Here is a 20,088-nt window from a genome sequence, read left to right as displayed (position 1 = left end):
TAATAAAACTGTGTCACAGTATCTGTTTTTCACAAAGATAATTTAATTTGCTTTTTACAGGGACAACAGGAAGATTTGAGTGAGTATTTTGAGTACATTTTATATACAAAAGGAAATTTAGGGCCAAAGAGATTGAATGATTTAACCTAAGGTCTTCTGACACTAATAGTGTAAAGAAGACTAAAGTCCAGTTCTCCCAATTTTTACTGTTATGTTTTGAAATCTAGAATTCCATACAATCTCAAAAATATTGCCAAATACTACCAAAGGAAATTTTCTTTTGGCCCATATGAAAAAAGGTTATCTTCATCAAATATGTGAATGAAAGCTCTGATACTCTTTTACACCTAAAAAATTAGCAGAAATATATACTGTATATGTAGCTATATGTATATTTATATTTCGCAATTGTTAAGAGTATATATAATTCTCAGTTGTTGAAGATATGGAAAAATAGACCCTCTAGTTCTCTGTTAGTGGAAATACGAAAAGTTTCAGTCTTTCTGGATGTATTAGAAGTCTTTAACCCAGGAATTTAATTTTTTTTTTTTTTTTGGCGGTACGCGGGCCTCTCACTGTTGTGGCCTCTCCCGTTGAGGAGCACAGGCTCTGGGCGTGCAGGCTTAGCGGCCATGGCTCACGGGCCTAACCGCTCCGCGGCATGTGGGATCTTCCCAGACCGGGGCACGAATCCGTGCCCCTGCCTCGGCAGGCGGACTCTCAACCACTGCGCCACCAGGGAAGCCCCCCAGGAATTTAACTTTTAAAAATTGACTTAGGAAATATTAATAACTGTCACCAAAAACTTTTGTACAAGGGAGTTCCTTGTGGCATTAATACCCCACAACAAGTGATTGGTTAAAGAAATTATATTCATCTATGTAATAGGAAGTTATATAGCTATCAAATTCTGTAAGAAATATTAAATGAGAGTGAAATATTTACATGATTTTTTGATAAGGGGAAAAATCGATTTCAAAACAATATGTATAACACTGTCTCATATTTGTAAACAGGTATGTGTGCATCTAGGCATTGAAAGATAATTTTAAAAGTATAATCAAAGTGTTAACGGTAGTTTTTTCCAGGTGATGTAATTTTTTCTAGGTGATGTAATTACGGGTACATTATATATTTTTTTCCACTGTGGCTTCTTAGATTTTTAAACATTTGTACAATGAATCTCTCTCTTTTGCAATTAGAGAGAAAAAGATTTAGAACTCCCAAATAAGCTTTGCTAGCACAAGATTTCTTTTGTATCATAAAGACTGACCAAACCAAATGTTTGTCTAATTTGTAAAAAACAAAAATTTTAACTGTGCGGTTTTATTAATCATTATTGAAAATGCACACACCTTGAAATCCTTGCATACATTCGATTCCCCAAACAGCCTTTACCCAGAGTTCAATGCTTCTAGTACAGATTTTGGGTAATAACTTCCAGCACCAAGGTTAACTTGACTTTGCATCCACCAACCATCACCCATGACTGACCCCTTGTAGATTTCATGTGAGTTGCCCTTTCAGGAGAGTCTATTTATACTCTCTCCTGTGTGCTTTCCCAGCAAGTTGCTAAAAACAGTGTGTCACAAAAGTTACTTATTGGCTACATGTTTTTTGTTTTCGGTACGCGGGCCTCTCACTGTTGTGGCCTCTCCCGCTGCAGAGCACAGGCTCCGGACGCGCAGGCTCAGCGGCCATGTCTCACGGGCCCAGTCGCCGCGCGGCATGTGGGATCCTCCCGGACCGGGGCACGAACCCGTGTCCCCTGCATCGGCAGGCGGACTCTCAACCACTGTGCCACCAGGGAAGCCCTACATGTTCTTTTAAGTGTCTGGAATGCAGAACAAGTTTATTTTTTAGTATCTTTCTGATGTTTTTCAGGGTGCATATTTTAAGTGAGTATTTATTGATTCAATGTTTATAATAAAGACAAATCCAGCTCTAACAACGAACATCTACTTACTAGTTTCCAGCTCGTGCTCTTATGAGTGATGACCTTGGGCTCCATGCATCAGTTTCCACATCTGTAAAAGAAGTATAATTAAGTACTTATAGGATTGCTGAGGATTTTTTAAAATTAATTTTTATTGGAGTGTATTTGATTTACAGTGTTGTGGTTATGAGGCTTTTTAAAAAATGTATATAAGGAACATGAAAATCTGTAACTGCTAGCTAATATTGTGATCTATGTCCTTTTTCTTTTCTTTTCTTTTCTTTTTTTTTGGTCACAGGGCACGACATGTGGGATCTCAGTTCCCCCGCCAGGGATTGAACCTGTGTCCCTGCATTAGAAGCATGGATTCTTAACCACTGGACCACCAGGGAAGTCCCTGTTCTATGTTCTTATAGCTTTACTGTGAGGTGGCATAGGTGAGGTGAAGAGCCCTAAATTTGAAGTCAAGAGTTAGGTATCGGACTTCTCTAGTGGCCCAGTGGTTAAGAATCCACCTGCCAGTGCAGGGGACACGTCTTCAAGCCCTGGTCTGGGAAGATCCCACATGTCACAGAGCAACTAAGTCTGTGCGCCACAACTACTGAGCCTGAGCTTTAGAGCCTGTGAGCCGCAACTACTGAAGCCCGTGCGCCTAGAGCCTGTGTTCTGCAGCAAGAGAAGCCACGGCAATGAGAAGCCCATGCATGAAGAGTAGACCCTGCTTGCTGCAACTAGAGAAAGCCCCAGTGCAGCAACGAAGCCCCAACACAGCCAAAACTTACAAATAAATAAGTAAAATTATTTAAAAAAACAAAAAGTTAGGTATCTAGTCCAGGAAATCAAAACCAGAATATGTACACATAACAAAAGAAATTCATTATATTTAAACAAATCTTTAAAATCAACAGTGATCATTTAAAATAAAAAACCTAAGTATGACTAATTGTATCTAAGTTCTCCTATTACTACTTATTTCTGTTAGTTCACTTTGTCATTTTCTAAAACTCAGTCACCAGGCATGTGGCAGTAGGGCCAAAGGATTTTTTTTGGTTTTTTTTTTAATTAATTTTTATTGTAGTATAGTTGCTTTACAATGTTGTGTTAGTTTCTACTGTACAGCAAAGTGAATCAGCTATACGTGTACATATATCCCCTCCCTTTTTTGGATTTCCTTCTCATTTAGGTCACCACAGAGCACTGAGTAGAGTTCCCTGAGCTATACAGTAAGTTCTCATTACAAAGGTTTTCTAAAAGTAGGAAAGAAAATCTTAAAATCGAGAAAAAATTTTTATTGATATCTCAAATCCAAGAAATGGTTGTATAGGCTCAGAAGAATCCATACAATGCAGGAATTGTTATAATAGATGTAAATAAGGAAACTACAGCAAATGCAGAGCATTTTATTTTACTTCATTTTTCTGTGAATTGTATAGAGATCACCGTTGTTCATTGGTCTAGCTTCCGGATCAGCACTGTTCTGTTGGAGCACAATTTGAAAACCACTGATCTATTCCAGATGAGAAAATGGTCTCAAGGAAAAGTGATCTTTTGCCCAGAATTACAGACTAAGGTATTGAAGATCCAGACCTACCCAGTTCCTCTTCATGGCAATTTCCACTCTTCTAGCAAAAGAGATTTCCTTGAGCTGGTAGTAAACCAAAAACTCAGTTACCTTCTTTTTTCCTTCCCTCCTTCTCTTCCTCCTCCCTCTCTCCCTTCCTTTCTAAGGTTCCCAGAAATGAGAAACTGTACTTTACATGACCAACAATAATTAACGGCTTAGTCAACCAGTAAATAATTTTTATGCTGTCTGTAAATTATTTTGATGACTTTCAGTTCATTTCATCTTTTTTTCTAGCCCAGAGGATTAGCCAAACAGCTAATTGTGATCTTCATATATCAACATCTTCTGCTCCTTGGGAATGTTTAGGGTTTTCCTTCACCTTTTTCTTTTCATCTTTCACTCTAAAATGGTTTTTATAGGCTTAGGACCAGGAAAGAAAAAACAAAGGTGGCGTAAGGTTTCTTTCACCCGGAAAATTATAATTCTGCTTTTATTTCATATAGAGATATAAATGGAGAAACATAGTGCTATTCTACTTATCAGGGATCATGTGAAAGAAGAAAAGTTCATTGTTCTGGCCCTTTTGTGTTCACTCTATATCATGCAGCATTCACAAAGGAATTAGTCCTATGATTGAGAAGAGAGATAGGCTGGTGCTCTCATTTGACTTACAACAGAGCCCTGAATTTGAAATTAGTAAGGACTTTTTAAATATCATGAACATGGAATTATAGTGTCAACTTGGTTATCAAATTAACTCTGTGTATACTAGAACTGAATGATAAAGCATATAACATGGAAGAAGAAAAGCAATAGTGCTTGTTACTACAGTTCCATTTGACTATAGTCAGGATCTAGTAGATGCTCCTGTCCCATCCACTGAGGAGACTGCAAAATCCAAGGCATCACAGGTGAACTGTCACCTGAACAACAACTCAGGAACATAAACCCTCATCAGGCAAAGGGATATGGTATTTGTAAGAGAAGATGCACAGATTTTGTCGGAGGCTGGGAAAAGCCTTAACGCACTGGATCAGAAATAGGAATCTCTGACATCTGTAAATGATCTCACAAAGCCTTTCCCATGTACATTTTTAAAATCTATTCTTCACAGCAGTTTATGACATGAAGATTATTTCTTCTGTTTTATATTTGGAGAAACCAAGGCTCAAAGCAGTCCAGTGACTTTGCCCAAGATCATTCAACAAGTGCTTGGACTTGAACTCAGGACTTCTGATTCCAGATAGCATCATCTTTCTCATTGTCACGTATTAAACTCCCAAGATGACATAGGAATATGTTTTTTCCATTTATCTATCTATCTCTAGATATATTTCCTGATTATTTAGCAAATACAGAAAAATAAAAGAATATCTAGTCCCAAAACACAGAGAGAATTAATATTATTCTCTGTTTCTTGTCTGTATTTCTCCCTTTGTGGTTTGATAGTCTATGTTCTTTGCTTATTTTTTTGTGTATGTGAATTTTGTGTGTGTATCTTTACATTGACTTGTGATGCTCACTTTATAGATTAAGAATATTAACTCCTAATATGTAATAAAATATTTTTCTTAGTTTTTATTTACTTTTAACTTTAATAATAATGCTTTTTGATACTTAAAAGTTAAAATTTTTATGTTTAAATTTATTGATCATTTTCTCTATGCTTTCTATCATTGGTATAGTTTATACTTTCAAGCCCCCTAATAGGACAACTATTCATTTACACGATTTGTTGTGTTTTTACTAATTCCAAGATTTTTATTTTCACATTTAACTCTACAAACTATGTACAATTTATTTTTTAATATGTGATATGAGGCAGGGTTTAAACTTAATTGTTTTCCAAATCATTAACTAAATCGTCTCAGCATTACTTAAAAAGCATCCTTCCTGAGACCTCCCGGCTCGACTGGCTGCGGAGGCGGCGGTAAAAATGTCTGCTCCAGGATCCTACCAGGCAGCTGCGGGACCTTCCTCGGTGCCGACCGCGCCCCCGTCTTATGAAGAGACAGTTTCTGTTAACAGTTATTACCCCACACTTCCAGCACCCATGCCTGGGCCGGCCACGGGGCTCATGATGGGCCCGGATGGGAAGGGCATGAATCCGCCTGTGTACTACACCCAGCCAGTGCCTGTCCCCAATGCCAATGCAACTGCTGTGCAGACAGTTCGCGTGCAGCAGCCCATCTCCTTTTTCGACCGCCCGGTCCAGATGTGTTGTCCTTCCTGCAACAAGATGATCATGACTCAGCTGTCCTATAATGCCGGCGCCCTCACCTGGCTCTCCTGCCGGAACCTGTGCCTGTTGGGGTGCATGGCGGGCTGCTGCTTCATCCCTTTCTGTGTGGACGCCCTGCAGGATGTGGACCACTACTGTCCCAACTGCAAAGCTCTCCTGGGCACCTACAAGCGTTTGTAGGACTCAGTCAGACCTTAAGGGAGCGGTGTGCTGCAGGAAGGCCTTTCCGACTCTCACCCAGCCCCGCCCCTGGTGAAGGCTCCATTTTGGTGGGCTCACCTCTCCAGGGTGTCTACCTTCGTGTCTTCTTTTGGGAGGGAAATATCGCAAAAATAACACACCTCCGAACCCCAGAAATTGCTGCTTGGTGTCGTGCACAGGACATGCAAAGACATTCTCCTTGAGCGCTGGTTCAAGGGTTTCCTGCCTCCCCGTCTGTGACCCCAAGTCACCCCATCCAGCTGTGACCATTGTCCTGTCTGAGTATCTTCTGGTGATTTGCCACTGGCTGGCTTTTTTTTTTTTTGCCTCAGTGGGCCTTTCTCTTGGTGGTCTCAAACTGAGAAGTCCCAGATTGCCTTATTTTTGAAGCTGTTCTGGCCCCAGTACGGCTGAACCAACCTTTAGTGCCTACCGTCATAGCCATCTGTTTCCACTTCTGATGACAAAAATCTTGCCTTACAGTCTAAGGGCTTGGCGCTCAGATTCTGCAACTGCAGGCTTTTAAATAGCACACAAATTCACTTTAATTTCTTAATTCGTTTTTAAGTACAGGGAGGGGTTATTCACACCCATCAGACACAAAGCCATGAGGTCATAAACGCAGGCTAGGAATAGAAGGCTGGATCTTTACGCTGATCCGCCTTCTTTGGACCAGATCCTCAGCCACTTTCTACGAAGGGCTTTTATTTTTGGTAGAGGAATTGTTTGTATTAACAGTTTTTGTGACCTCCTTTTGGTCTTAAACACCTTTGAACATAATTTTGAAAGGAGGGATTTATAGAACCGTTTTCCTTATCCGTATGACTGGTATCATTTTCCCATTTGCCAATGCACTCTCACTTTTTTTTTTTTGCCTTAACAGAAAAAGTCATGGGCATAATTTCATCCACTGCCTTCCCTTGGGTTTAGTGTGGTTCCTAAAGACCTCCATAATGGAACTCTTAAAGAGGGTCCCCTTTTGGGTTCCTGGTGGATATTTGGAAAGGCAAAGGAAAGCGTGTTTGAGCACGTCTGAGTACCACGGTGCTGAAAAGTGCGGGGACCTGGCTGTTTCAAAGGCATCTGAAGTCTGGATTTTATTTTCAGAAATCAATTTGTTGTATAACATCTGAAGACATGATTTCTAGGACTGAAGCAGCAAGTCAGAGTTCTTGGTTCGCTGCTGTGTCATCTTTGAAATCAAGACAAAGCTGGGCTCAACTTTCAAGAGCTCCTGTTTTGATACTAAATAGGCACAGGGAATGCATGTGAATAATATTATGTAGAAATCAAGCCTAGGCCTTGATCGAAAGTCTGTATATTGGTTGAAAATTATAGTCATAACCCATTGATTCGGCTTATTCATTTGATGTTTCGAAAGTTCCAGTAATATTTTTTGCAATGACTATGGATACTACATAGTACTTTGGTGTTATCTGCTTTTCAAAATAAAGTCTTCTGTTCACTCTGAAAAAATAAAAAAGCATCCTTCCTTTACCCAAGTAATTGAAAGGTCACCTTTATTGCTACACTACAATTTTGTATGTAGTGACATAATGTTCTAGACTATCCATTTGTTTCCATTTATCTGTCTACATTAGGAGATGTGTGTCAGTTTTATTCTTGGTTCTTATATACTCTTTTATTATCAGGTTTACCCCTTTAAACTGAAAAAGATCACAGAATTGTTTAGATTTTATTAAATATTTGAGTGAAATTTCTCTATACATAACTCAGTCCAAATTCCCTCAAGAAGTACACAGGTTACTGTCTAGCTCATGCCCCCAAATGGTGGCTTTATCATTTCACAAAATTATAGGCACATTAGTGGATTAAAAATTCATTCAAAACTTTACATCAGCTTTTTCCTTAATATAGTTAGGTTCAGTACTCTGAGTCTAACCTCTTACACTACTCTTCACCATTCAACTTTGTTTCATCTCACTAAGAAATCAGTTAATCGGGACTTCCCTGATGGTGCAGTGGTTAAGAGTCCGCCTGCCAATGCAGGGGACACGGGTTCGAGCCCTGGTTAGGGAACTAGATACCACATACGTGCCGCAAGCCACAACTAAGGAGCCCTCAAGCCGCAACTAAGAAGCCCACCTGCCACAACTAAGACCTGATGCAACCAAATAAATAAATATTAAAAAAAAAAAGAAATCAGTTAATCAACTGTACTTCAGTAAAATTTTTTTAAAAAGACCAAAAAAAATCAGTTAAGGTAATAGAGCAGTGACTTCAAAATTCGTAAAGCAAAGAGGAACAAGAAAATTCAATTAATGCAGTAAAAGAAAAATATAAGAAAAAAGGTATAAACAAACAAGAAGAAATGAAAAGAGAAGACACAAAGGCAATGTTAGAAATAAGATGTCAGAAATAAAGCTGTTTGGTTAATATATTCATGTCCATTTGCAGAATAAATGTTAATGGATGAAGTTTCTCTATTAAGATATAGAAACTCTCATACAAATAAACCAAAGAAATAAACTTTAATCAAATTTATTAAATGGTTTGTACAATTCCTCTATATCCTTTTTTTAATCTCAGGGTCACAGAATCTGTCAGTTTGTGGAAAGAAGTGTTAAACAACATGACAGTCTAAGAAACAGAAAAGGCAAACAGCTATTTAAATAGGTCATAAATAAAAGTAAGTGACCAGAAATTTTTGAAAATCAAAAGGAGTAATCAGAAATCAGGTAAGTACTATCAAAAAGAAAGAAGGAGGAAACATGGTAAAAGTAGACAAAATAAAATTCAAGACCAAAAATACTAAATTGAAAAAAAATTTTAGTTGTTAAAAGGAATAATTTACCATTTTTTGTACCTGATAATACAGCTTTAAAATATATGAAGTATAATCTGTCATATCTACAAAAAAAGTTTACAAAACTATAATGATAATTGTAGATTTTTGACATGCCTCAACAAAAATGACAAATTAAGTGGCCCCCAAATACAAAAGGATATAGAGGAATTGAATACGTATTCATTAAACTTGGTCATAGATATATGTATAGAACTGTGTTCCTGATATTCTTTTCCAGTACCCATAGAACATTTACAAAAATTGGCCAGTCATTCAGCCAAAAAAATAAAAGCTCTAAAAACTCAATAAATATTGAAAGCAGAATACAGATCAGAATGCAATAAAACTATAAATAAACTCCAAAGGACCGAAACATACACATACACAAACTATATACTATAAAACTTTCATAATAACTTTTGGTTAAAAAGAAAACCAAACTGAAATATAGACTATTTTAAATAGCAAAAATAGAGAGAATACAAGATATCGAAACTTACGTGATATGACCCCGTTGTAGTCAAATAGAAATTAATATCACTAAATGTATTAGTTAGAAAACAAAATATTTAAAATCCACAAATACTCAATTGAAAGAGCTAAAAATAATTTTTTAAGTAGAAAGCATTGAGTGCTAAAGCAGAATTCTATGAAAATTAACAAGTAAACTTTACCAATTAAACTATCAACAAAAAATCAGATAAGTCAGATGAAAAACAAAACACAAATGCATAATATTAAGATAAGGAAAGAGATATAACTACAGACACAGAAGAGATTTTAAAGTTATAAGAATATTATAGGGAATTCCCTGGCAGTCCAGTGGTTAGGACTCCATGCTTCCACTGCAGGGGGCACGGTTTCAATTCCTGGTTGGGGAACTAAGATCCCGCATGCCTCACTGTGCAGCCAAAAAAAAAAAAGAATGTTGTATCAATAAAATTAAAATTTTCAGGTGAAAAGGCTAATTTTCCAAAAATCTATATAGTAATGAAAATTGACTCAAAAGGAAGAAGAAAAGAAATATGACCAATTATCACATGAAAAGAAAAACATAGCTAAATCCCCAAACCCCACACTAGAGTACTAGGTAAATTCTAGTACACCTTATAGAAACTGATAATTCCTGTTTATAAAATATATGTATGTATTTATCTTTAAACTCATTATATGCAGAAATTTTAAACATAAAAGTAAAAGTCCTAGGTTATTTAAAGAGTTTATACTCATTCTTTGTGTCTAGTGTTACTCTGTCAGCCCACAATCCAGCAAAGAAAACCAAATACATCAAATTTTATAAGAATATGACTTGTAAATATAGATGCAAAGTTCCAGTATAAAATGTTTTATATAAAATCCAACAGCATATGAAAGAAAGGACTCACCATGAGTAAACAAGGTTATCCTAGAAAAGCAAGGATGCTCAAAACCAGGATATCTATTGATAATAATGCATTACATTAACTGAACACAGTAGAATTACGATGTGATAAACTTGATAGATGCCAAACTGTAGTTGATAAAATTTAATACCTATTTCTGATTTTAAAAAAGAAAAACAAAATTGAATTTTTATTAATCCATGACTAGAATAGTATTTTTAAAAATTATTATCAGGTTATGTTTCAAAAAAATACAGCAGAATCTTGCTACTGAAATATGAGAAGCATTCCCATTAAGGTCAAGAATTGAAAAGGAAAATACCTCTTATCCACGTATACAATTCAACATTTCACTAAGGTCTCAGCTTTTGAAATAATTCAAGAAATAGTAAGGGGCTTCCCTGGTGGCGCAGTGGTTGAGAGTCCGCCTGCCGATGCAGGGGACACGGGTTCGTGCCCCGGTCCGGGAGGATCCCACATGCCGCGGAGCGGCTGGGCCCATGAGCCATGGCCGCGGAGCCTGCGCGTCCCGAGCCTGTGCTCCGCAACGGGAGAGGCCACAACAGTGAGAGGCCCGCGTACCGCAAAAAAAAAAAAAAAAAAAAAAAAAAAAAAAAGAAATAGTAAGAATAAGTATTAGAAATATGTCATTAGAAATAATGACAGTTTTGCAAACTGTCATTATTTGCAATTGCAAATTAGGAACTCTCAAACAAACCTCTTAAAAATTAGTAGAACTCAGAATTCTGTAGGGAAACATACAAAAATCAATCGTTTTCCCGTACTCCAGTAATATCTAAATGGATTTGGATGAATTCAGCTTCAGTTAGAGGATACTGAATTAATCGAGGTTTAAACCTTTTTTGCTAAAAAGGGAATGTGGAAGAAAGCAGTTGACTGACTGGTATGTTCAGTGGCCCAATAACGTCTTCAAGGACCTAGGCAGTTTTCTTCCTTCTGCCCCATCATCTCAAGTTCTTGCCTTTTCCTCTTCATATTTGTGGCCTCATGGCCACATTATGGTTATCCCAGTCAGGTGTCATTCCTGCTCATCAGCCGTGAAAATAGGAAGAAAGGAGAGCAGAAGCAAAGGGGCTTTACTTGTATCAAGGAGTAAAAAGTATCATAATTTCCCTATCACACATTATGTAATACTAGGTAATATGGTCAGTCTTGGTGGCAAGGGTGCCAGGGAATGTGAGCGTAGCAAAAGTCACAACCATTTGGATTGCCATGACTGGTTTAGACCAAAGATGGATGATTCATCCTCTGGGAATGGGCACATTGCTGACCCCAAGTAAAAGTAGGATTCTGTTAGCAAGGGAGAAGTGATCAGAGAGCTACTTGGTAGATGACTCGCAGAGGATGTCACTATACCAAGTAGAAAATGTGATGGGGATAGAAGATCCCAATCACATAAATGAAAAGTTAAAAAAAAAAAACGACATAGATTGACCAGTTAATCTACATAGTAAATTCTGTAAGTGAAGAAAGTTAAAAGACAAACGATAGACGTGGAGAAGATATTTACCACATATATAACAAAAGATAAATTAATTTATAAAGAGTTCCAATGATTCAATAAGAAAAAGACAATCTATATTTTTCAAATGAACATAGGATATCATCAGGCACAGAAGGCATATGAAAAGGGCAAAATGCATATTAAAAAGACATCTTATCTATAATAAGTATGGAAGTGAAAGTTATAATAATGGTAAAATATAATGATAAATTAATATAATAAAATAATATGAAAGTGAATAAAATCATTCATCAGATCATCAATATATTTTGAAAATTGATACTATTCAGTGTTGATGTGTATATACAAGTGCTAAGTTTGTGGAAATGTAAACCTGTACAGTGGTTTGGTGGACAATAGGGTGATATCTATGAAAATTAAAAATATTCATACTTTCTGACCCAAAAACTATACTTCTAAGAATCCAACCTATAGAAATATTTGCATATGTGCACAAAGGTATTTATTGTAATATTATTTCTAATAGAAGAAATCTGAAGCTACTTAAATGCCCAACAATGGTAGAATTATTTCATAAATTATAGCATGTAAATTTGCACTATTAACAAGTTTTTATGTTTTCATCACAATTAAGATAGATCTGTTTGTATTGACATGGCAAGAACTTCAAGGTATATCATGAAATGAAAAAAGTTGCCATATTTATTTTTAAAGCTAATTTTAATATTACATTATTACATTATACATTATATTTATCTTAGAAATCTTATGTTTGTATATTTTACCATATAAGCATTCAAATGCATAGAACAGCATGTAATAGGATGCTTTCACAGATGATTTCTTATAGATTGGAGAATATTAATGCAGGGAATAGGGGGAGAAAAATTATCTATAAGGGGGCTTCAGTATTTTAGTCTGTGCATTTCTAACTGCTCAAATTTTTCAAAATAAACACGTATCATGTTGCTTTTGCAATTAAAAATATTTAAAAAGGGACAGCTTAGTATTTGGATAAAACAGACTGAGGTTCAAATCCCATATTTATCACCTAATAGCTGTGTGACTTGAATATTTTTAAGTTCTTAGAGACTCAATTTCTTTATCTACAAATTAGGTAAAATAATACTTACTTCATAGTTGCATGAACAGATCAAATGAGATTATGTATGAAAAACACCTGGGTGCTCAACAAGTAAGTGTTGGTTTCTTTTTTTTTTTTGCGGTACGCGGGCCTCTCACTGTTGTGGCCTCTCCCGTGGCGGGACGCGCAGGCTCAGAGGCCATGGCTCACAGGCCCAGTCGCTCCGCAGCATGTGGGATCTTCCCGGACCGGGGCAGAAACCCGTGTCCCCTGCATCAGCAGGCGGACTCTCAACCACTGCGCCACCAGGGAAGCCCGTGCTGGTTTCTTAAATGGCTGAGGTTAGAGATAAGTAAATTACAGTTTTTATCATTTGCTTTTCTTAGCTGGGGTTACAGGAAGCATACCTTGATCAAGCAGATTGTATCAAGCATTTGTACTTAAAATTTTCATTGAAAGATGGCAGATATGGTCTATGTTTTGAGATAAATTAAATATTTAATTGTTTGATCATTCATTCATTTATACAATGAATATAGTGTTATTGACTCTACGTCAGCCAGTGTGCAAGGTACTTGGAGGTGTGAAGATGAAGAAGAGATCATCCTTTCTACTAAGGAGATTGAGGTTTGCTTTAATTTAATGCTTTCAGTTTAGTGAGATAAGTGCAATTCCAGAGACATTTGTAAAATGCTAAGGATATAAAAAAGAATAGTGCTGAAAAATCACAGAATCAGAGAATTTTTGAATTGAGCAAGACCAAGGGATCATTTATTCAACTTCTCATCCAATGCAAGAATCCCTTCCACAACATTTTTGGAAGACTGTAAAACAATTTCTGCCAACATAATAATTATGATTTATTGAATGTTTACTATTGTTCCTGACACTGTCCTAACTCTTCACAAACATTCTCTCAACTTGAACATCACACCAAAACTGAAAGCTAGTTACCATTATTCATAATTTATGGGCAGAAACTAAGACCACAAGAGGTTAAGTAATTTGTCTGAGGTCACACACCTAATTCACGGAGCTGAAATTTGAACCCAGGTCAGCCTCATCCCAGAGCCTATGTTCTTAATTTGAACCACTACACCCTACTGTCTTCACAGTTGGGACCTTTCCAATGATAAGACACTCAATATATTGAAAGACTCTTGTTTCACGTCTTATACAGTTCTTCCCTATATAATGTTGGCATCTGTCTTCCTGGAGCATCAGTTACATACCTCAATGAGCATCAAATAACACCTCCAGTGTAATTGGACTTACCACAAATGCAAAAATGTTTAAGACATGGTTTCTACCCTCACACAGTTTATACTCTTGCTTTTTCTATTTGGAGGAGTGCAGAATGTCACCTGCTCTTCTACCAGGGAGCCCTCCAAAAGTCTGAAAACAATCCATCCTTCACCCCTTCCAATAAACATTGCACCTCTCACTGAATTTTTTGTTGTTGTTCCACATTGAATATCCTCAGTTCTTTCAACTGTTGCTATATTTCCAGAGCCTCTCCATCTCAATTTTCTTTCTCCGGATATGTACCTGATACTGTCTTTAAAAGACAGGGTTTTGAACCAAAACAATGAAGTTAATGCTATGGTAGTACAGAGGAGATTTAGCTGACTTTTACTTAAATGTCAACTTCAATTAATATTTGCACTAGTGTCTCTAGCTTTTGATTGCAATCATGTTATTTACTTATATTAAGTCACGTTAATACCACTCAGCGCCCCCTCACTTCTTTTTTTTTAATTTTAACAAGTATTAGTCTATCCAGGTCTTGGTTTTCTCCTTCATTTTACTTGTGAAACAAACTTTTTAATTCTTAAATCAAGACTTTATTGTTATCCCTATTAAGTACAATCTTTAAAATTGGTTTATCATTTCAGACTACCCAACGTTTTTTCAGTCTTGATATTGTTTTCCATTTTATTAGATATCTTTCCCAGCTTTACAGAATTCTCAATCCACAAAGCCCAATGTTTTTGTGATTTCTTTGAAAGATCAAGGCAAAGGAGGGAGTTTTGAACTGTGCTACTAATGACCACTTCCAAGTTGGTATAGATTCATTAATCAATCCTCCTTTGTTATTATTGTTCAATCAGGGATGAAGTCACATAGCTAAGTTAGTATCTGACCTACATAGTAAGAGAAACAGATTGTTATATGTGCTCAGATAGCATACAGACATGCGTGGCATAGGCTTCCACGTGTGTTTGGGGAAGGTCCAAACAGGTAAAACACATGATCAGTGACGTGGCGTTCAGCAGATAAAGGCAAAACAAGTTTTTAGTTTTTTGTTCGTTTTCATTTTCTAAACACTTAAGAGAGCCATTACTTATGTGGATTCATCTGTAGCCTCTCAACAGGCTAGAGGGACAATGTCAAATCCTGATTGGTTGAAAGTAGTTCTAGAAAAGCAAAAGTAATGTCCTTTATATTGACATGTTTCTCATGGTCTGACCTCCTCCAGGATAACCCAGAGAACCTAGAGAAAAGGATATACTACTTGTGCTTCAGCCAATCCCCTATTAATATCGTTGCTTGCCACCATGTTTGTTTGTTTTTTTTTGGCCGCACCACATGGCTTGCGGGATCTTAGTTCCCCAACCAGGGATTGAACCTGGGGCCCTGGCAGTGAGAGCACCAAGTCCTAACCACTGGACCACCAGGGAATTCTTGCCACCACGTTTTTTATTTGTTTGGAATAGCTGAGCTCTTGAATGAGAACCTGGACTTCAGATGGTCTGTGTTGCAAATTACAGGCATATCTGTGTGGATAAGCTCTCTGTAGAAAGTTAAGAAACCTTACTAAGATATGTATCTATCATCTCTTTAATAAAGGCCCATTGCTTATCAGGGGAGAAATACAGCTTCTTGAGATATGGTAGTAGTTCACTGGACAAACTTATGAATAATTTCACTTTAATGAGATATTCACATAGACATGTGCACTATTAAAACATTAAAAAGTATTAATATTTATTTTAGCTAGATGAAATCTTTTTTGGTACTAGGTGGATCAAAATAAGAAGTTTTAAAATAAAAAGAAGAAAGAATGCTATTTAAAATGTTTATATTTTAATAATTTTCTTTCTGTCATTTTCTATACAGCTGAAACTTGAAGATTTTCCAGTTATTTCTAGATACAAAAACACGAGCAGAGTGTTATGCCTTCTTATGTTAATCAAGCTATATTTTATTACTCAAAATATGTGATAAATATTGTTAAAGAATAATCTCTCACCCACAGCATATATTCCCCCAATCTAGCAAGTGCTTAAGAAAAAAAACCACTTGACCATTTGCACAAGACTTAGTTCACAGTCTAAGAAGAAACAAAGTCCAGACAATCTACTACTAGGTGCTGTGACCAATGTGACCACCATCACATTTGCACTGTCCTCAACAACAAATGCCCATATTCCCTCGGCCCACCTCAGGGTTTACCTGCAGCTGTGATGGGCATTTCTTGGGCATGCAAACAGTTTTCTACCGCAAGTACCCATGCTTCTGTTTCCCTGCCTAGGGACTTCTGCTAGCACCACAGGACATACACAGGGCAACCCAAGAAATGCAATTTTCAATCAATGAGTCTATGAATAACTACCCCAGTTTGACCCTCTTGACAATGCTGAAGCATATTGTGCATGCTTCCTCAGAAGGTCCCCATTCAACTGAACCAGTTGCCCATAACAATGACATGCTCATTAATACACCTATTGTCTTCTCTCAAATCCTTGTCTCAGGGTCTACTTTTGGGGAAACACCTCCTCCTTCACCATTTCTATTGAACTGTCAGTGAACTTGATTATATTAGCAACTCCCAGAGTGAGAAAGAATCCTATCTGTAGCTCAGGTAAGATAACAGTGGAGCAGAGGGAAGGTGGTGTTATGGAAAAAGCACGGAAGTTAGAAGAAAATCTAACCAAGACCTCAAGTCAAATCTCAGCTCTCAATGGTCTCAATCTTTCTATCAGCAGATTGCTTTCTCCTTGAACATGTTCTTCAGTTGACCTGTGAGATCGCCCTCTTGATTCTCTTCCAGTCTCACAAGCCATAACCTCTCAGTCTCCTTTGCCTGACCCTCTTCATTTTCCTACTTCTATTGGTTGGAGGGATCTAAGCTCAGTCTCTAGACTCCCTCCCTTGGCTATTTAAACTATTGGCTATTTAATCCCAATGTACTTTCACCCAGTTGTGTGTTTCAAGTACCATAAATATATGGTGACTCCGAAACTTACATCTTTGCCTAAACCTCTCCTCTGCACTCCAGAACACTGATGTCCAAGTGCATATTCAACATCTCTGCTTGGATGTCTAATAGGCATCAAACTTAATACTTCAGAACTGAATCCTTGATTTCCACTTCACCCTGTTCTCTCCGGCGGTAAATGGCAGTTCCATATTTCCCAAAACTCCTAAATCATGTTTAACTCATTACTGTCTCACACAGTATGGTATCCATCATCAAACCCTATCCTTCCACTTCAAAATATGTCCTTAATGTAGCCATCCCTTACCTCTTCTACTGCTAACCTGGGCCAAGGCACCATCATCTCTTGACTGGATGATTTCAATAGCCTTCTGACCAACCTCTCTGCTTCTACCCTTGACCTCTTAAAGTTTATTTTGAGTGGCCCTTTTAAAACATTGTCAGATCTAGTGACTGATATGCTGTGGTACCCCAACTCATACAGAATAAAATCCAAAGTATATTGGATCATCATGACCTTGTCTCCACTACCCTTTTGGCTGTAATTTTTACTACCCTCTTTCTTGCTCAGGCTGCTTCAGCCACACTGGCCTCCTCTCTCTTACTTGATTCTTGGTACTTGCTGTTCCCTCTCCCTGGAATTTTCTGCAATCATGTATCCTCAGGGACACATTCTCTTCACCAAGATCTCTACTCAAATGTCACCTTATTGAGATGATTTTCCCCACCACTCTATCACATCCACTTCACACATAAATACATACCTATACATACATACACTGTCCATCTCTGTTAGCACCATCTGACCTATTACACAATTCTTTATTTGTACATGATCCTTCTCTCCCAACTAGAACATGAGCTCTTTGAGGTCAGGGTTTTGATTTGTCCCCTGTTGAATCCCCAGCACCCACCACAGTTTTTGGCACGAAAAGGCACCCAACACATATACTGTGAATGATGTAATAAGCCAGCTATAAATCAGGGTATGTTGGTCTACAAGATCTCCTATCTCCCTCTCACTCAAATACTACATGATCTTAAGTTGACTCTGAAAGTATAGAATATGCGCTGTAACTTGTTTAATCAGACAAAAGACTTGTTTTTCACTCTCATTATTAATCTCCAAAACTTGCCTGTTATTCACATTTCTTGATTCACGGAGGAATATCTGTTGGAATGTTTAAGTTAAATTGATTTTATAAGTTTATATACCTATCTAAAAGCACTTTAGACCAACACAGTGGGGTTTTTTTCTTCCTACTTTGATTATATTTTCTGTAAGCATTCCAATTTTCCCCAGGTACATTGTTTTTCCAGTAGGATTTAGACTTAGAAGCAAAAAGGAGTCAAAATTCCTCTTCCAATCCTGAACTGGCCCTTCTTCCTAAACATTTCCACCCACCAATATTCTACTTTTAGAAAATCAAGAGAGAAAGACAATAATACCAATTTTGCATCTATCCAATTAACCCAAGGCATGGAGTCCTTTCCTTTTGGGCCACACCGTGAGGCATGCGGGATCTTAGTTCCCTGACCAGGGATTGAATCCGTGCCCCCTGCATTGGGAGCACAGAATCTTAACCACTGGACTGCCAGAGGTGTCCCTGGAGTCTCATTCTTTCTTTTTCTCTACATAAACCAATAGGTGTTCATTGTCTTATATTTTCTCCACCTGTCTTAACGGATTATTGCTTCATTTCTAATCTGAGAAATTATTTAGAAAATTATAAAATATCTATCTAAAAATTATAAACATGTAGTTGTCTTCTTTTAATTCTTTGCTTAAAGCTGAAATCCAGTTTTTTTTTTCATATTTACCAAAACAGTGAAGTCTGATATTTCTTTGAGATCTGCCAGAATTAAAACTGGATTTCAGCCTTATACAAACCCTAGTCAATCTTAAGTACAAGTGGTCATTGACTGCTAAACTTTACTTTTTAGGCTCTTCCTTTCCTTAGTGGGATTTTGACCTAGTCATTTCTCTTGTAAGTCTTCCTCATCCCTTTTTTTGGTAGTTTAGAAATGCTTTAAAATTATTTGCCAAGCTAGACTGAGATCTTCTTGATTCTTTCATTTCCTAAATATCCCACCCTTCACTGTACATTAAAAATGCAGAAAAAACCAAAAATTAAATACATGTTAAAAATGAAGAAACTGAATAATGATAACACATGTGCTGGATCTCTTGTGAAAATGGTGGTTCCCTCCTCTTTTTTTTTGAGGATCTTAAGTTATTCTCATTTCTGGTGTAATTTTGGTGTAAAAAGTCACTTATGGAGCCTCCTGGGTAGGTTTCAATGGTCTTTGTGTGTGGATTAACAACAGTGGAAAGGGTGAGAAGAAAGAATAATAACAATGACAAAAAGGAAAATTAGACTCCTTCCATTGATTTGTAAATACCTATTAAGTGCTTGTTCTGTGTTAGGCAATGTGCAAGACAGAGGGAATACAATCGTGAGCAAATCCAGACAACCGTCACTGACCTTCTGGAACTTACATTCTAGTGAGTAGAGTGGGAGAGGCTGGGCAAGTAGAAGGAAAAATGACTGCACGTGAAAACTGTGAAATTGCAGCTGCCATCCTTGTTAAGGAGGACAGGACCACCGCAGCTGTTCAGGTTAGGCCTTACCTGAAAGCACCAGGCCAAGGGGTGAGTGATGCCTGAACGAGCCAGCCAGAGCTCTGCCGGCTATTTCCTGCTGGCATCTGGAAGAGGGACAAATTCCAGTAATTCCCACACAGGTGGGACAGCAGGGGCCCATAAGGAAAGGTTAGGTGAGCCTCAAATATTTGGAGAGGTCATGGAAGGTTTCTTTGAGAAGGAAAAAAACAAACAACACCCAACTAAGTCAGATTTGAAAAAAAGATGAAAAAAAAAAGAATTAAGGGGGATAGAGATGATAGTGGGTGGGGAGGACAGTGAGAAGCCCATTAGCTGCGCTGGTAGCAGCTTCTGCAAAGAGCCTGTGCATCGTGCCCTGAAGAAGCTGAAGGATGCTGGACTGGAGTGAAAGGTGGAGGAAGTTGGAGAGGTGTTTAGGAGCCAATTATGTAAACTTGACCATGGAGGCCGTATTAAGGGATGAGTATTTAAGAGTGGTGTCTGGTGCTGCACTGTGGAGGGGCAAGGGAAATATAGACCAGTTAGAAGGCTACTGA

General features: G+C 37.5%; 1 non-coding gene and 1 pseudogene across 1 annotated transcript; one reads left to right on the top strand and one right to left on the bottom strand.

The window, feature by feature from the left end:
* The first annotated feature begins 5,436 nt into the window (after positions 1 to 5,436).
* Positions 5,437 to 5,981, top strand: LOC101322844 (lipopolysaccharide-induced tumor necrosis factor-alpha factor homolog pseudogene; annotated as a pseudogene).
* A 9,331-nt stretch (positions 5,982 to 15,312) lies between these two features.
* Positions 15,313 to 15,385, bottom strand: TRNAE-CUC (transfer RNA glutamic acid (anticodon CUC)). Its single transcript has one exon. It is a non-coding gene; the product is annotated as a tRNA-Glu (tRNA).
* Between the last annotated feature and the right edge of the window lie 4,703 nt (positions 15,386 to 20,088).

The sequence above is a fragment of the Tursiops truncatus genome, chromosome 6 (assembly GCF_011762595.2).
Source record: "Tursiops truncatus isolate mTurTru1 chromosome 6, mTurTru1.mat.Y, whole genome shotgun sequence".
Classification (NCBI taxonomy): Eukaryota; Metazoa; Chordata; class Mammalia; order Artiodactyla; family Delphinidae; genus Tursiops; species Tursiops truncatus.
The sequence above is the reverse complement of the archived record's forward strand: the minus strand, read 5'-3'. Positions and strand labels throughout refer to the sequence as shown.